General features: G+C 40.5%; 1 protein-coding gene across 7 annotated transcripts in view; it reads left to right on the forward strand.

The window, feature by feature from the left end:
* The window catches only part of GRM8 (glutamate metabotropic receptor 8), a 791,912-nt gene that overhangs the window by 64,327 nt on the left and 708,096 nt on the right, over positions 1-19,489 (forward strand). The window contains exon 1 of one of the 7 annotated variants that reach the window (XM_053256773.1): positions 10,568-10,585. The exons of the other annotated variants lie outside the window; for them this stretch is intronic. The gene's annotated coding sequence lies outside the window, so the exon portion shown is untranslated. Of the gene's footprint in view, positions 1-10,567; positions 10,586-19,489 lie in introns of those variants that run through there. 7 annotated transcript variants of the gene reach the window in all.

Genomic DNA, 19,489 nt, shown 5'->3' on the forward strand with positions numbered 1-19,489 from the left:
CAACTCACCAGAGTAATGCTTTACAGGCTACTTACATAAATGTAGTCTCTTTTTAGCATACTTTCCTTTAAGAAAGTAAGCTCATGAGATCACTCTGCATTCTGTCCATGTGCACGTGTCCCCCACTATCAACTTTGCAATGCCAGGAACAATATGAACCAAGGGGCATAGGGACAGCTTAATGGCATAGTTTGTGATGATGTTATGCACCCAGATTCAAGGTGGTGGACCCATAAACATTTGAGGCTCAGGTGGGCTAACTCGTGAACTGTGTGACCAATTTGACCCAAATCGCTACAGCGGTAAGAACACATAGGGATACCTCAATGGCATTGTTTATGTCATTCACCCTGATTCAAGGTGGCAGATGCATGAATGTTTGAGGCACAAGAGGGCCAACTAGTAAACTGCCAAACAGATTTGAACCAAATTTGCTACAGCTGTAGAGACACAGGGATAGCCCAAGGGTGTATTTTGTAATGATGTCATCTACTCCAATTCAAGATGGTGGACATGTGAACGTTTAATGCTGAAGTGGACTGACTTGTGAGGATTGTAATTATCAATTAAGATTAAAGTGAAAGTAGGCAGATTAGTTCTTACCAGAACAACTTGTTGTTATAATGGGACTTCATGTGGGACTCTTCCATTTGACCTGTATATAACTATTAAACTCTGATTTTATGTTTCTTTCTAGCTTTAAAAACAAGCAATAGAAATGATACAATTTTGATTAAGTCTCTTAGAAACTTGAACAAGTAGGAAGTGGAGAGATTAATAAATTAGCTCTGCTCCATTAAAAAGTTGAAAATTGCAACTCTAAATCAATGTAATGTGGTAACAAAGCAAAATAACAGATTGTTTGGGCTGCTTGAGGTAACTAAATTTCCATTCCTTCCCAGTCGTATGTGCTTGCCTCTATCTCTGAACAACACACTCCTTGCCTGTTGATAGTGGAAATATCTAACAGATGCAGGTGAGGAATGAGAATTAAGCCTAATGCCTTTTTGGTGGCATATACTGGGAAATATGTAATGTATATTAACTGGCAAACTAGCGCAGCAGTACACAAGCAATTACCACAGTTTTATGAGCACAACACTAAACATAAATCTTTGTAATGATGGCACCTCTGTTATGAGATTACATTAACTGGTTACAGTAATTGTATTCAAACTAGCAAGTGTCCACTTGGGTAGGAACAATAGTCATAACATGCTCTATAGGTTTTTGACTGAGCTGGAACTAATCAAGGTCTGCTCAAAGGTGGGTATTAAATTACCCAAGGTATTAACTGGGTTATTTAATACCCATTTTTCAGACAGTATTATGTATAGCTTAGTCAGTGAGTAGATCTGCAGTGAGCAGATCTCAAATTCGGAATTGGAGACTCATCAGATATTCTAATTCTAAAGGTTGGTGGTTCATTCCATAGGCAAATATTCAAATTTGAACTTGTATGAAGTGACCTGCCTAGGGAGCAAGAGGTTTAGTTTGAATTCCCTCTGGTATATTTCCCAGACTTTGGGAAACACCTATATCTGCCAAAATACAGCAAAATACAGCTGTATTGGACTGTTGATACCAAATTCTCATTTTTTTTTCTTTTAATAAAAATTAATAGAAAGGTACATGTTGCAAGGCAATTTCATACAAAACGTATTATGTTCTTAACTGAGACTCCTTTGTGTTTCAATACTCTATTATAAATAACAAGTTTTGTGCAATATGGAAACACAGCACTGGAGTAGAGTAGACTATGTGGGTGGAAGCATTTCCATATTCCTGGACCATCATGGGCAGCTGCATTTGTGTCAGTAAAGGTATGTGTGAAGATGGTCTGAGCCAGTCATGGTTTTTGCACTAGTGGACCTGTGTGACAGATGGTAGCAAACACACCCACAAGCTATATTTTATGTGAAAGTGTGTGACAGTTCTACTTGTTGAGAATGGTGAATTCCATGTTAGGGATTTTCAAGGAAATGAATGAAAATAAAGTGGCTAGGATCATAATGCTTTCAAGTAAATCTATGGTTGCACCCCTTCCAACCTCTTTTGAATATTTGGTTATGTTCTCATTGGCCTGTCAAAGGATCTTCTAGAAGTGGAAAAGTTGCACAAAAGGGCAAGCAAAATTATTTTGACGTTGGCACATGCTCCCTACAAGGGCACACTAATGTGGTTGGGGCTTTGTAGTTTAGATGGTTTTCATGTCATATTTTTTTAAATCATGCTATTAAAAGACGACATTACAAACTTTTATACAATTATGAATAATGTGGAGGGAGCACATTAGAACAAAGGATCACACATTGAAATTGATCGGCAGTACACAATGAGTATTTTTTCATACCATCCATAATTAACTGACAACATTTGCTCTCACACTATATGATGATGGTCACTGGGTTAAATGACTTTAAGGCATGTGTTCTCAAATTTCAGGCTTCACATGTCATTCCCAGCCACAATGTCCAAAATCCAATGAGACCTGGGGATCCAAATTCAAGAATCCCTGCTTTAAGGGGGCTTAGGAAAATTAATGAAGAAAAGGGCCTACCAACAACTATTAGCCATAGAACCTATGTGCTTAGAGCGCGTTTTTGGATAATAAAACAGGTGAGGCCTTTTGCCTGTGTATGTTGCTTGTGAGCTTTCTGGAAGCATCTGTCTGGGCCACTGTTAGAAACTAGATTCTGGACTTGATGGATCCTTGCTCTGATTAATAAGGGATCTTATGTTCTTTCACAACCCCCTTGAGAATCTTCGAAGACTACTGGACATTGTTTAATAGGTGTTTTGATTAAATGATCGGTTGGGAGCGGGGCAGGGGGTGTCCTACTTTAATATTCTGCCCTGTAACATGGAAATCTGTATTTCCCATTTATTCACATGGAAGGATACTTTTTGTTTAAATTTTGAAAGCACCAGATGAGTGAGAGCCCAGATCTGAGGGATTTTTCCATTCTGCTTAGCCACAGGCAGTTCTTTTGCATGCTAGCTCAATTTGTGGTCCCTACTGTATATATATATAACTGCATTGATCTTTATATGCGTTAGGTTTTGGACTAACCAGGAATTATCAATCATATAAACATAAGGCTTCAGGCAAGGCCTAAATCCCTGACCTAGGTGCAAAAGCAAAGCATTATAAAATAACTGGCACCCTTGGACAAAATGATTAAAACATTAGCTCTTGCATTGTTGTTTCTCTCTCTTACATATGAAAATCTTACCATATTTCAAATATTTTCATCTTACCTGATAGATGGATTACAGCTCACCTTGCATTGAAGAAGAAAAGCACAAGTCATAGTTACATATTTCCTCCTCCCTTTAGCAAGCATCTAATTTTGATTTCAGTGTTCATTTCTTAGCTCTGCAAGCTTAAACATTGCAATGAGACAAAGATAGTAGATATGTGTGAAACAATTCAGGTACAAAACAATTTGTACCCAAATCTGGCTGATTCTGGTGATTTGTAGACAAAACAAATCACCGCTGTCCTCAGTTGCCCAGATTTGGGTACAAAACAAACCATCCCAGATTCAGACCTGAAAAATTCAGAGATTTGGAACTCCTTTTGTGGCCAAAGTGGGTTCAGTGGCAGTGCCCAATGCGTGGAAGCTACCACCCAAATTTCAAAGAAATCCGAGAGTAGATTCTCTGGTAGGAAATGAGTGGATTCAATGACAAATATTGAATCCACTCTCATTTCCTACCAGAGAATCTACTCTCAGCAACAACAAAACCCAGTGCCCCATGGGCTTGTCGTTTGGGGGGTGGTTGGCACCCTATGTGCACTACACCACATCCCATTCTGGGCCACCCTGGTGCTCCCAAAGTGGTATTTTGGGGCTGCTGAAATTCCCCATTATTCCCTATGCGGAGAAAACTTAAAGACACACAAACTTCAGAAATTCCTTTAAAATAACCCCTTCCACTAATTTCTTTGAAAACATTGGGGCACTACAACCTGATCCCCTTTTCTGCCCCAAATCTGCCCCAAAGATATGCCAACTACAAAAATCTTTTCAAAATCAACCCTTTCCCCAATTCCTTTTAAATCTGGGTGGTAGCTTCCTTGCACCCATTAGGCACTACCACCCACCACAACCCACTCTGGGCTACCCTGGTGCCCCTCCCCAGGGGAGTTAGAACTAAGGCTGCTGAAATCCCCAATATTCCCCATGGGAAAAAGCTTAAAGATATGCCAACTTCAAAAATTCTTTAAAAAATCACCCCTTTGCCCAATTTCTTTGAAATGTGGGCAGTAGCTTCCACCCATTAGACACTACCACCCACCCCCTGTTTTGCTCCTGAGACCCCTTTTTGCCCTGAATCGATTTGGATTCAGATTTGGAGAATTTGGATACAAATTGAATCTGGGGTGACTCGAGTGTGTGTGTGTGTCAGATTCAGACCCAAAACAAATCGGTGGTAATCTGATTCAGGTACAAATCGAAATGAAAAAAATCAATTCATGCACATCCCTAAAATATAGCTTCTGAATCTGCTGCATGTTGAGGAAAACTAACCACTTTGACAGATGTCTTGACCTGCTAAATACCTGCAAAAAGTCTGTTCAGATAAGTATCTATATCTGAACCAGTTCATTTACAGACAGCAAGCTCCTAGTCAGGCCTGTCAGCAGGAGTTAAAGGGAAATATTAGTAAAATGTAAAACACCCACTACTATTTGGGGGCATTTGGCTGCAAGCTACAAACTGCTGTAGAATTAACAAGAACTACAGAAGATCAGACATACTACAGAAAGGTAAGACTTTGAAATCATAAATCCCCATTAAATTGACTATAATGGTCCCTTTCTCCTCTTGGCTAATATCTGTCAACTGATTTCTGTAACTGGGAGATGTCTGGCTATACAAAGAAGGCACTTGAAAATTGGCGGCAATTGAGAATGGTTTCAATTCATGGGAAATAGTGCTGACAGCAAGATTTAAGAGATTGCTTCAGTTAATAAGCTTTGCTGGTGTTTTCTGAAGTTCTGAACTGAACTAAAATTCTGAAGTTGATTTGAAGTTCTGGAAAAAATTGTTTAGGACACAAGATGTTTTGCAGCCTGTCACAGTGTACAATGTATACAGAGTTGTTAAAAAGACCCTGAAGGCTTTACAAAAAAATAATCATCAGCATTACTATTTGAGAAAGCGGTAAATTGCATTATAATAAAGCTTGAGTTGAAAGCTCTTTTGAACACTTTACATTAAACTTATTCTCCATCTTGGCAGGTTTTTAAAAAACTGAATCATGTTTTCTATTTGCAGCTGTAGTTGTATCCACACATTATATTCAACCCATATATAGTCTATATACTGTGTGTGCATTTACAGATCTGTGTGCATACAGTTATTCACACACTATATTCTTTGGATGTGTTTGAATAATTCCAGCACCTCTTTGGTGAGGCACCGAAATCATTTGGCCTCCTGCAGCCAAAACGTTTCAGCACGGGGTGAGGGGTACCTTTTAAAAAGAGGCAGGTAGGTCATACCTGCTCCTCTGAGCTGCTGCCTCCTGATGCCTGCCCATTGCGGAGCTGTCATTTTTTAAATCTCGCTTGAAATCAGCAGCTGTGCTGCTGTCCTCTTTAAACTGTTGCACTGCGCTAATGGGGTGGGTGCTGCTCCCAGCAGCATTCGCACATGTTGGAATGCAAATAAAGAGGACAGCAGCACAGCTTCTGCTTTCAAGTTAGATTTAAAGAACAGGGCCCTGATGGGGCGGCGTGGGGCAGTGGTGGCTCAACAGAGGAGCAGATATGGCCTGCCTGCCTCCTTTTAACGGTACCCCTCCCCACCTCCTCGAATATGCATGAATCATTTCATGCACACCCCGACTATATTCAGTGCCTGCCCAGTAAAATATATCTGTAGCCTGGGTTTGAGGGAGACTACAGCAAGCTTCACTTTTAAAGTGAACACATACAGTCCTTCACACAAAATGTGTATACACATACAGGTGGCCCTCATTATCTGCACTCCTGGCATCTGCCATTTCACATATCGGACTTTAGGATCATGAACATCTGGTCTCATTATCCACGGTTCTAAAAAATAGTTGAAATTCACCTATCCATGGTTTCTAGGTGGCCAGAAATGTCCTCCAAGGTCATTTCTAGCTACCATTTTGCTGAATGGAACCATTTTGTGGCTCTTTCATTTTTGTTGGTGTTTTTAAATACCCCTGTGACCTTTTGCGGAAAATTGGCCAAATCAGGGTTTTTGAGGAAACCTGAAGAGTATGACACCTTACTTCATTGTTCTTATTTCTGCCTTTTAAAGCCGTTTTTTTACCTCCAGGAACCTAACCCTGCCAATTCCCATTCAGTCAAGCTCTCATTATCATGGTTTCGTTATCTTCGGTTGTAGGTGAGAATGGAACCTCCATGGATAATGGAGGCTAACTGTATAATAGACTGATGTTTTGATCCACACACTAAATCTTCCAAATGTTGAAGCATTCCCCATCCCCATGAAAATAAATTCCAAAGGTTACATTTGGACTTATTTTATGGACTATGTTACAATGGTGGCCTTAGAAGTACTTCTCCACTCTCTGGAAAACATCTTTCATTAGTATTTATCTTACAGTCAGACTGTAGAACTACATCATGTTAGAAAATTATTTGGCCTCCATAATTTAAAGCCATGAATCAGGGAGAAAGAAGCCTGATGGCACAGGAAATGAGCTGTCTTTCCATCTTCATATCTTTGGATGAGGAGGATGAGGAAGAAGAGGGGCACACTGATTTACCACAGAAAAAGCATTCGTGGGACAAATCACATTTTCACCTTTTGAATCCCTCATACTATGATCATTTCCGAGGATAGTTTGATGTTGACCCAAGAGGGCGTTTTCAGTCATAGCGCTCCAATTATGGAACACTCTGCCAATGGAGATTTGAGTATCACCAACTATATTTTATCATTTATACACAGTATAATAGTAGTATAATAATATTATTAATAGTAAAGAGGTATTTTAAAATCAAGTTCCCATAGCATTTAATGGAAGATTGTTGGTTATAATCTGATTTAGACTGCCCTTATTGTCCCTCCTATTTTAAGTGTCCTATTGTGATCTTATTCGTTTTTTATGGTTATTTTTGTTCTAATCTAAGCCATGTTGGATAGCTTTCATAGAAACATATTGAAAGATTAAAATTTGGTTTTTCATATGTTGCTATATGGGACAATTGTACTGCTGAACCTTGCCACTGAGATAAAAGAAATGTTGAAAAATTAACTTTGTAACACATTTTAATGTCATAACCTTTAATGTCATAACAATAACATTTTAATGTCATAACCATAAGCATGTGTGAAAAGTTATTTTAAAAACTACTCAGTGACTTTTGCCACCCTGCACTTATGGGTTGTAGGAAGAAACATGTTTTTTTGTAGTTTATACTCTAGATATTCTTTGGTAGGGTGCATCACCAGATGATGTGGGCTCCATAGTCTACTGGATTGTCACTTTGAATTTGAATTTGAATTATTTTTGTTTGTTTAATGTAAAACAGATATATCTAATTTAAAGGTGGAAGATATGAGGTGCACCTAGAGAGTTCATGGTGACTTTTGGTGACAGAAAGGCACAAGGAGGATGGCCTTTTCTGTATTTTTTCTTTACATGTGCCAGGGATGAGTCCTGGCATGAAAACTAGGTTCATGGACTAAGCTCTGCTGAGCCCTAGCTCAAACTGAACTCTGCATAGGATAATGTATGAGAGGGCATATAAGTCAAAGACAGCTTCCCTCTTTACTGACCTGAGAATGTCAGAGCTTTTATCGACAGGGCAATGTTGAAATCTGTCTGTTGCATGATAACATTCAGTTGTTAATCGCCGGGGGGAAATGGAATGTGGCAAGGTAAAAGCATAAGGGATTTACTTGTATTTTCTGAGCAAGATGAGTGGAAAGAAATGCAGAGAGTTTGGGAATAATTAGACCAATACAATGGCACAGAGAAAGATAATAAGTACAATTTAGAGCTCAAGGAGAATTATTGAGTTTCTTTTTGAGTGGTGGTGGTGTTAATAATAATATAATAATCATCACACTATGGTTCTAATTTCAGTTATTGAACAACATATTGGATTGGTCAGCTGGTTGTACTTTACAGTTTTAGAAATAAAATTACTTTGATGTAAATATAGATCATTCCCCACCTTAAAAAGTGCTTTTGAAAATGCACTTTTCTTTGCAAAGTAGAAGTATAGATTAACTGTAGCGCATCTTTTAGAAAAATGCTGTTGTGTTGTACAACATACTACTTCATGAAATTCAGATTTATTTATATGTTTATAGGGAGGAAGGTGTCTGTCTAATAGTAGGAATAAATGATTTCATTTTTATAAACATTTCATATTTAGATTATTTACCTTCAGAAAATGCACATATTGGCATCTGACTGAAATATGAAATAAAGATGTAGTTTAGGTATAGGAAGTGCCTTTTTACGTAGTTTAAAAAAAGTATTCATTAAAATATTTGTGCTGACACTGATAGTATAACTAGTAGTATGCAATGTCATAAATTGTATAATTGTGTTTATTAACATACATATACATAGCAGGCTTGGTGTCAGAGGATGGCAAAGTCTGCTGTGAGCATTGGAGCTCCCTAAATCACCATTTTAACCTTTTAAAGTTCAGCTCAGTTGAGGATGAATTAGGTCATGGACCAACTCCTGTGTTAACTCAGGCCCAAGCAGTTTAAATACTGTTCCACCAGACCACTTGCTTTTTTGTCTAGGGTGTAGGTAAACTGGCAAAGAAGGGTGGAGTGATTCTGATGCATGAGATTGGGCTGCATTACATTAAATAAATAAACAGATATTTATTCATACTTCAGGGTAGGGTCCTATTGAATGAAGAAACTAGGATGACAACTAGGATCCAGGAATCTGCTTATGATCCTCTGTCCTAGTCCAGTGAAGTTCTTGTCTCCTCCCCACCTCCTTGAGTAGTCCTTGCCATATCAAACTCCTTTTGAAACTTCCCTCAGCTTGTTAGACAGTGTGACTGAGAAAAAACAAGTAGAGAGCTCCCTTGGGTTACAGAACTACTATCTCAATTCTTTGGATTCTGGCCTAGAAGTTTATTTGGCTGGTTTGTGGAACTTCAGGCCCACACTGTTTATTTCCCCACCAATTTATTATCTCATTGCTTCAGCATATTTTTACTGTCAAATAATATTTAATTTCAAACATGTCCGTGCAATCCCAAGCTGAATTGAGTGTTGAGTTCAGCTATACACAATTTTGTGTGTGTTGATTGGACATTAAGAAAAGATAGAGATTCACTGACCTAGGATTTCTGATATCAGCAGGTGAGACTGGTCCATCAGGGTGAATGAGATACCTTGCTAGGTTATGTTGTTACATCTCCATCCTGCCTTGCTCATATTTATCCCAGTTTAAGGCATGGTGGACTAGCAGCCTTCTTAGTCAGTTTCAGCCTTGTCTTTGTAGAACTTGGCAGACAAGTTCATACAGAAACTCAAAGGCACTGTTTTGTTCGTTCGTTTGTTTTTAAGGGGAAGACAGTCCCCCAGCAGTAGAAATCATCCTGAGGTACTACTGGAGGAATGGGCGAGAAGGGAAAGGAAGATTGACAGGCCTGGTCAACGATCTTTTAATGAAATTAATTGACCAATCAGGACTCATAAGTGTGAACAGCTGTGCTAGCGTTCTGATGCTAGGGGATGGTTGGATGGGCACGATTTGGCCAAGGTTACCCTCAGTCAACTTTGGCAGTAGGTCATCCTGTCTCCCCAACCTGATGAGAGGAAGATGATCACTGCAGCCATCCATTCACTTTTATATCCACGTTAGAGGCCAGCTTAGTCACCAGGTAGATGCTGGGAATGAGAGGAGAGAAAGAATGCTGGTTGTATTCAAAAAATAAAGAAGATCTCGCATATCCTCTAAATATGGCTGCTATAGTTAACGAGTAATGTAAGCAAGGCAATCTGCTCATGCTTACTGGTTTAACTGCTGTGACAGAATCATAGCATTCAAACCAGCTTTTGATTCTGAGCCCTGATTCAAATTAACCATTTTCTTGGATTAGCCAAAAAGGAATATGAGAGACAGGATCTGATTACTGCGGGTTTTAGATTTCAAAGTGGGATTCTGAGCACCCTAGAAGCAAGCCCTATTGAAATATATGTTACTTAATTTTGAATAGACATACAGAGGATCATGGTCTTAATTGACTTCTCTGGGCCAGCATGCCTCAAAATAATAATAATGTGAGATCTTTAGTACAACTGAGTATTCTGTTTTATCATTTTATTATGAACTGATTTATTAATAACTTACATAAACAACTTTAGAGAAGTGCTTGATGAAAATTTGTATAGAAATGCTTTCAATAAATAAGGTATAGTTCAAAAACTTGTTTTTACAGGAATCTTAAAACTGAGACTGCAGAATATGCTAATGTATAATTTTCAAGAAACCTCTACTTTGCCTTTTTAATTGCATCCAGTTGAAGGAAAGTTCTGTGTAACTCAAGAACTCACTTATTACACCATGAACTTTCATCCTGAAAAAGGTATTGTTTTACTAACCTTTTACTTCTTGCTTTTTTACTATTGTTTGAACATTTAATCTTACGTTTCATTTTTCTCAAAGCTGACAATATTTTCCATTTAATCATCCTTTTCAGCTTCTACTTGGAATGGTAAAATAATGGATTGTATTACTCATTCAGATCAGCAGTACAGGGATGCTACTTTGTATTTTGGAAGATACACATTCTGAAGTGGGGTGGGGTACACTTCACTTTTTATTTAGAAGTGAGGGAAATTAATTCTGTTATGTGCAGACATGCTTTCCTACCTGTAAAGTCCCAGTACCGCTTGTATAGTTAGTGATCTGGTAGATATGAAGTTGGCTGTGTCCAAAAGCATGCTCAGACACAACAGAAAAGCATTGATATGTTGAAGCCAAGCACTCTGTATGTGTGAAAGTATAAGATCCACACAGCACACATTACCACAATTACAGCCCCTCCTCTAAAATAATATTGTCCCACACCCACCAGAACAGCACCCCCAGAAATGCACATGAAGCCAAACTTTGAAGAAAGGGCCACAATTTTGTTTACTAATTCAAATTGTATTTCTGCAAGACAAAATCAGACAGTGTGGGACTTGCCTATGCTGGGGTTGGACCGACCTTGCCCTTCCCCAGCCTGAAGGGCGACATATCCTGACTCCAAAACAGGCATTATGCCAGTGCGGATACCTGTCCTCCATGGCCAACCTGGTGGGTTGGGGCTCTTTCTTGGGCTTCCCGCCCCCAAGGCTGCACAGCCTTTGAAGTTGCAAAGTCCTTGAAGCAGGAGAGTATGCAATGTAGCCCCTGAACTGTGAAGCATCTAAGGACACACTGCACACTCGCCTGATTTAAATAGCCCCAGGAAGTACACCAACGTAAATTCCAAACTCCCACCAAATGCCACCCCCCCGCCCCCCCCCCCCCGCACTGCCCATGCCCATGGTGACTTAGCTAATTAATCTCAAACAGCTTCAGAACAGAGTAGGTTAAAAAAAAAACACGTCACGCAAGGCCAATTAGGTGAAGTGCAAAAAATTCCTACTCTGCCTCCACAAAAGATTCCTACTCTGCCTCCACAAAGGGGCAACCAGCCATAGCCTGCTCTATAACCAGGGAGGGAGGGGAAGCCCGCCCACCCACCAACTGATTCTTAAGAGTGAGCAGGCCGAGCAGCAGCTGTCATATCTCTGCTCTCCAACCACAGGTGGCCACCGTGCTGCCTGTGGGACATAGGAAGCTTCCATATACGGAGTCAGTTCATAAGTCCATCTAGCTCAGTATTATCTACACAGACTGGCAGTGACTTCTCCAAGGTTTCAGGCAGGAATCTCTCTCAGCCCTATTTTGGAGATGTTGCCAGGGAGGGAACTTGGAACCTAAATGCTCTTCCCAGAGTGGCTCCATCCCCTAAGGGGAATATCTTACAGTGCTCACAGGTTGTCTCCCATCCAAAGGCAACCAGGGTGGACCCTGCTTAGCTAAGGGGACAAGTCATGCTTGCTACCACAAGACCAGCTCTCCTCCCTAAGGGGACAAAACACCCTCCCACCCCCCTAGCACAGGGCTGGTGGGTGGCCTCATTATAGTTCAACCAATATTTTATGTGTTAGGGCACATTTCCCACAGACTTCAAAACCAGAAAAGGACTACATGCTACATTATTTAAAAATAACATCAACTAATAAAATATCCCCAGATATACAATGGCAACAAACAAACATGCTTAAAATATAATAGACAATGTCCAGTACTTAATTTGCAAGAGAGACTTCAGGTTTGCTGATATACAAAATATCTCAACCAGGTAGCATATGAACTATTTGTCAATGGTAAGCCATTGGCCAGACAGGTTTTGACCCTTACTCCATTTTCATCAATGGCCCCATACATCAATTCACAAATCAAGAGTCTACAAGTTTGTGTGCAATTCCTCGACTTCACACACGGTCACTCTTCACCATTGATTTCACCGTGACAAGATATATAATCATGTTCTACCAAATGTAATGGGTAGGATACATTTACACACAAAATGGCACAGGTGGTAGCCACTTACCATATGAATGGCAGCCATTTACCGTATTAACTAATTTATACATAATTTGGGGACTGTCCTATAGCCTTAAAGCCCCAAATCTGCTTAATAAGACTTCACATTACTTGAACAAACATACAAATGTCCATCCATTGAAGTGGTTAGAAATGGTGTCACATATGAGGAGAAAACATCTGTCACAGGCTCTTGCTCTCTCAGGAATGCTGCAGTTTTTAACCAGTTTCTGTTTCAGTGAATCTATTGCATTGAACATGTGTCTAGTAACCTCCTTATGTCCAATCCTATTTCATTTTATTTCTGTAGGGGGAAAATGTGTTGCTGACTTGATGCCTAAACTCTTGCACGTGTTGCTTAAAAATTAAATGTTTTTGGATGTGAAACATCTTGCACAAAGTCAGATTTCTGCAGGACAGCTGCAAATTGCAACTGTGAAATTGAAAGCATTTCTCCACCTCTGCAGTGAGTCAAGATATTTTCATTCACTGCAGAGGTGATATTGACAAACAGTTTGCAATATCTTGTCAGTTTTACTTGGCTAGTGAATGGGCATCTTGATACCTATGCATGTCAGTTTCTGGCAACTGGCAAGTTCCCCCCCACCCACTTCTGCTCTGAGTCTAGAGAAGTGCCTTCCTTGGGAATGACACTGAAAGGGTTTAAACCTTAGATCAGATTCACCTTTGCAATGAAGGAGCTTCTTGCAGAAGTTGGGGAGAGAGCTTATTAGGATGGTCCAACCTTGAAGCCTTTTGAATCTGCATGATTTGAAGGTGGCACTTGACAGTAGGGGTGTGCACAAAACCGGATGGCCTAGTTTGGTTTGAGTTAGAACCAGATCCAAACAGGACCGGCCATTTTGGTTTTGACCCCATTGAACCCCCTGAGGTTCAGTTCAGGCAGGGTGTGTGTTTTGTGAGTCATTAAAATTTTTTTTAGTACGTTTTCCCTCTGGTGGCCGAAACCGTGGGGTGGGGGTGGGGGTTCTGTGGAGGTTCACCTTCCCTTGCTAGTCTTCCACATACCAAAAATCACCCAGTTCAGGTGTCATTTGGTCCTTTCTGGAAATTCCCCCCTCGCGGTGGCCATTTTGGAGGCTGCCCCGTATGCGCAATGGGCCTCAGTGTGGTCTGGGTCATGACCTGGCCACGCAGTGGCCCATTGTGCATGTGTGGTGGCCTCCAAAATCATCACTGCGAAAGGGAAAGGCTTGGAAAGGCAGAAGAATGTCTGACCTGGGCAATTATTGGCACAAGGAAGGCTGGTGGGGGAGGGGGAACCTCTGTTGACCCCCCGCAGACTCAGAGAAGCCCTCCCCATGGGAGTAAATACTGTTTTTAAAATATTTAATTTTTAAATACTCGCAAATCCCCGAATCGCTGGGGGTGGATGGGTGTTGGACCGAATGGGGTCAACATCAAACCTGTTTGCACATCCCTACTGGACAGTTATTTGAACTATTTGGCCAGCTATTCAGCCAAAACTCTACTACTTAACCAAATAGGAAATTAACTTGGTTGATGCACATAGTAGCACCTAGGCATACTTCCTCAATTGCCAAAGCCCTGACCTGCCCTGAGTTTAATTGAAAACTGCAAGATATGAGTTTTTTTTCTTCCATAAATGGAGGAAAACTTAAAATGAAAGAAATCCCACCCTAAGATTGTGCCTTGGTGGAAATGGTAATGAAGAGATCTCTGCATCATTTCAACTGCAGTCTTATCCAGTGGAATTTTGCGGGTAGCTAAGGAGCTTTTAGATCCTGGCTCTTTTCTGGTGGAAGAGTTGGGCTCTCAGTGGCTGTCAGTGACATTTTTGCAAAGTACTTTATGAATAAAATTGTCAAAATCTGTTATACCTTTGACTCAATTGGTCAAGCAGAGTCAAGAGTGGAAGTGTCCAGGGATTGATGCTGTTGAATGTGTGTTAACTGCTTACACTTGAAAATAAGAGAAAAGATACTTTGAACTATTTATGTCACAATGTGTCTGCTTGACCCTTGTCCATCTTGACTTCTTTCAGTGAGTGCCAAGAAGTTAAAAGATCTGATTATGATTGTTAATATGTTCCTGAAGGATGGTGTCAGGCAGCTGAGCCATGGGCAGCAGTCACTAGGGAGCACAGGATTGGGAACACCAGCAGTCAAGCCAGGTAGACAGTCAGGAGCCAAGGGTCAAAGTAGGAGTCAGGAATGATGTTCAATCTGTATGAAGAGTCTGAAGCCAGGGGGTCAGGCAGGTAATCGGAAGTCAAGAGCAAGGCTCTTACTCCTGCTAACTTGGCAAAGAGGCACCTTTTAATGTGGTGATTCTCTTTATTTAGCAGGGGGAGAGTAACTGGCCCTGTCCACCCCCAGCACAGTACCTCCAGTGACTGTTGCTGGTGTCTATCTTATGTTTCTTTTTAGATTGTGAGCCCTTCGGGGACAGGATTCCATCTTTGTTTGTTTGTTATATCTTTGTGTAAACCGCCCTGAGCCATTTTTGGAAGGGCGGTATAGAAATCAAATGAATTAATGAATGAATGAAGGCGGAGGTCACACCAAGCAGGAGAAGTAGCAAGATAAACACATCAGGAGCAAGAATACTTTGATACTGCCTCAGCCAGGAGCTCTTTGATCCTTCCTGCTAGAGGGAAAGGCCATTGAGTGATCCTGAGAGGTGGAACCTGTCCAGGGCTTCAGAAGCCTAGCAGTCTGCTGTAATGTAACAGGCTGCCACAAGGGGCAGCAAAGTGCAGGGGCCCAGGGCAGGCAGAACAGGAAAGGTGGCAGTATGCCATCAAGTTTGAAGAAGGTAATAGTGAGACTCTTTCTAAAGAGTAGTGTTGAACCTTCTGTTTTGTTTTTTTGTTGTTGACAAAGTATTTGAGCAGGCAATACCTGGACAGCTCCAAGTGCCCCTGGATTAAGCAAGATTGTCTAGATCAATTTAAATCTAGTTTCTGGCCAAGGTTTGACATTGTTTGATTGCTTCTTTTCACCAGGAAACAGATAGAGGGAATGTGATCTTATGGATTCTCCTGGACCTCTCAGTAGCTTTCAGTACCATTGATCATGGTGTCCTTTGGGGTTGAATGATAGGTTGTGGGGGGGCAGCACTGTTTTGCAATGGTTATTCTCCTGCCTCACTGGGAGGTTTCAAAATGGTGGTGATGAAGGACTGTTGTCCTTTCTGTTGGTAGCTCACTTGTGGAGTCCTTCAGTTAAAAGATCTATTCTGCCTTCCATGTTTTTCAGACCTGCATGAACTCCTGTGGGAAGTTATCCAGAATTTTGGAGGAGATTGTCATCAGATGGCACCTCAATCTATTTCTCCTTTCTGTCTGACCCAGGTGTAGCAGTTTTTCTTCTTGAGTGACTGTCTGAAGTCAGTAATGGGCTGGATTAGAGAAGTGAAGACCTGGAAAAACCCCACATTACCCCCCCCCCCGGGGAAAAACTGTTTTCCTCCAGGTCTTCATATCTCTAGGCAGGATAACAGTGAACCAGTTGAAGCTCCCTTCAGACAAGGGGTTGCTCATATTGGGCACTGCAAATCTTGCTCAAGTGATGGAAATGCCAGTTCTATGTGAGATCACACTTCCCTCAGAAAGGAGAACACATTCATAGTTTGGAAGTGCTTCTGGATATGAGCCGCCTGCTTGATTTTATGTTGAGGTGATAGCCAGAAGCATGGTCTGCCAACTTCACTTATGTGGCAACTGTGCCCTTTTTTGAAGAGGGGAAATTAGTACATACATTCCCTGGTAAGATCTCATCGACTACTGTACTGTTTTCTACATGGGGTTGGCCTTTGTGGGTTCCATTGGCTCCAAGTTTGTTCTTGGGTCAAATTCAAGGTGGTGGCACTTTTTATGGCTGGGCTCCAGGACATTTGAGGAAGTGACCTCTCTCATATGTAACCCCCTTCACAGTGGAATTTAGTAAAGACAACTTGCTGCAAGTGTCTGCTACTGTAAAATCAGTAGTGACAGCTGAGACAGCTTTTTATTTTATAGTCCCAAGATTGTGAAATCATCCACAAGAAATCTGCCAGATCCAAGAACTTTGTCCATTTAAATGGGTCTTGAAACCTTTCTTTATATTTGTTTTTGATTGCTAAATATGCCAGTTTGAGTTGCACTTAATGCTTGACAATGCTGCTTAAATTATTTGATTGTCTTTATTGTTTGTTTTGTAGATGTTAAACTTGTTGTTTCATTAATTGTATTCCCCCCGCACTGATTTATTTTATGGATGGGCAGGTTAAATTGTTCTAAATAAAAAAAATGCAGCCGCCCTGTACTGACTTGATTGGTTCATCAAGCCTAGTATTGTCTCCTGAGTGGCAGCTGTTCTTCAAGATCCATGCTACCTGAGATCTTTTTCTTTTTCTAGAAGTACAGATATTGAACTGGGACCAGATGTATGAAGAGCATGGGCTCTACTACTAATGTATGTCCCCTCCCTAGAAAATTTAACAGAAGCAGTTCTTATATAAGGAGATGCATCTACTGGGTAATAAAAGCACAATTTCCAGTCAAACTCTAAAAGAAATTAAAGCACTCGTTAAAAATTACTTGCTGGGAGCATTTGCAACTGAAAACAACTTGGCATGGGAAGATTTATCTGTCATTTGGGAACATCCAAGTCTCATCTAAGCTTACATTCATTTTTATAGTCTCCTTGCAAATCTACAGTAGTTCCATGCCAAAGGTATATGCATGCTAGTGGCAGATTAAAGGAGAATTTGTGGCTTGTGATGAGGAGAAAGAGTCTGTTGACTCTGCACTTCTCTTTATTTAATGACCCAGTGTATAGAGCTTTGGCTGAAACAAGTATGGGGAAGTCTTAGAACTGATCAGCTTTGCTCTCTGTTTGTTCACCTTGCTGTTAAGCTGAAGGTTCTGGATGAAATATTCTTGCAAATAATTTTAGGAAAGAATTGCAGGGTCAGAGTTTTACTTTCTCAGTTCTGCCTGTATGTCGTTTGATTGTGATGATGGTGTGTTTGCATAATGAAAAGGTTTGTATATCCTGGAGTTATTGGGTGAATGTTAAAGCAGAGAGACTCTAATTTTGTGTGGTCTTAGGAAGTTAAATCTTAAGAACTTAATTCTTAAGAAGTTAATTCCTAAACCTTTTAAGATGCCTAATCGCATCCTGGCTCTGCATGCAAAATCAAAAGCTAAAGAAAGGGAGAAGATGTAAATAGAAACTTTACAATTGATTACAAGAAATGCTAAGGCTGGAAGGGGAAGAACTCCAAAGTGCTAATTGCTTAGGCAGCTGCACCCCCCACAATTAAAGCACCTGGTGTATCGAAACCAGACTCTTTATTTAACTAAAGAACATTTCTTCTTTGTTTAGCTCTATAAGCATATATTTATAGTCTCTCTTCTGACTGTGCCTCTCAAAGTTTTCCAAATCAAAAACTGGCTTTACTTTTCCTCTGGGACTAGAACAGAAAGGAAATTGTATGCAAGCCTTTGAATTATATTCTTCTTCGAGTGGTTTAGTTCAGATAAGATGTATTTGCTTTCTCAACAGACTGAAAGCACTTAGAGAGTGAGAGGGAGGGGAGAAATAATGTGGCTTTTCTAAAACATGTTCCTCCCTTGGCCCTTTTCATGCTAAGTGAAGGAACAAGCACCTCTGAGAACTGTGCTCTTCATCAGCACAGGCCCTGGGGTATCCAGATGTATCTTTGTATGACACTGTCAAACCAGCAGAATGCGCTTATTGTGATCCACAAATGAATTAATCCAGAGTACTTGGAATTCATCCAACTGATTGATGTGGCTTGAGCCCAAGTAATTCAGTTTGGTATGAAATGCAAATACAGTGAAAGCCAACAAACAACGTATTATAATCTCAAGGTTTGGCCTTGACATGCTAGGGCTTGTGTGGACAATATTATCTGGTGGCCCTGTCCACCATGCAATGAGGGACTTGAGGTGCACACATCCCACTCTTTCCCAGACATTCTGTTCTGCTTTGCATAAAGGGAGGAGTATGTGTGGTTCATTTGAACTTCTCTTCATGCGATTATGCCAAGCTGAACAGTACACAGGGGGCAGGACATGTGTATTTGTGTATCTCATTATGTTGTGGGGTGGGGCCAGTGAACAGGATTGTTTGAACTGGCTCATTATATAAGTAGCAGCCATGGGAGGTAGTGCTTTGGTTTTGGACTGTGGCATGGGTAGAGTGGGGCTTTCTTTTCCCTTGCTACAGTCCTGATTCAGATCAGCCCCCTTGTGGCTGCTATTTGTCCTAGGAGGAAACCTTGTATTGGCACTATTGGGTTAGTGACTCCTTTACTCCATCCTATTAACCCCTTATTGGGTTAAAGATTTCCTCCCCACATGCTGTCCATTGGCTGTCCATGGTATTATCATTTTAAAACCAAGGGCCAAGCAGGTTATTAGGGTAACATGTAACTTGTACCTTCCTTTATTGACTTATTGATTAGGCTGTCCAGTATGCTGGAAAAATAAATTTCATAAATATACACTTTTGTGATTTTTGCAAGGCAAGCCCCAAGTATGTATGCCAAAGCTGTTCTGGTTATCCCCTTTGAAGAAATGAAAATGACACTCCTTATTTGTACATTAATTTATTTAACTGTATGCACATTTAAAATTGTCCAGCAGCTTTATCTTGTTATATATTTATAATTACATTGAACTATACTTTGTAAAATAAAATCACCACCATAACAAGACTGTCTGACCTGTAAGGACCAGTTTAATTATTTTAAAACAGACAGATAGGTTAAACCACCTCAGTCTAATGATTTCTTACACATGCAGAATATCTGACATGTACACAGAACTCTCTGTCTGCAAGGGCTCCTCGAT

Source organism: Hemicordylus capensis, chromosome 5 (genome assembly GCF_027244095.1).
Source record: "Hemicordylus capensis ecotype Gifberg chromosome 5, rHemCap1.1.pri, whole genome shotgun sequence".
NCBI lineage: Eukaryota > Metazoa > Chordata > Lepidosauria > Squamata > Cordylidae > Hemicordylus > Hemicordylus capensis.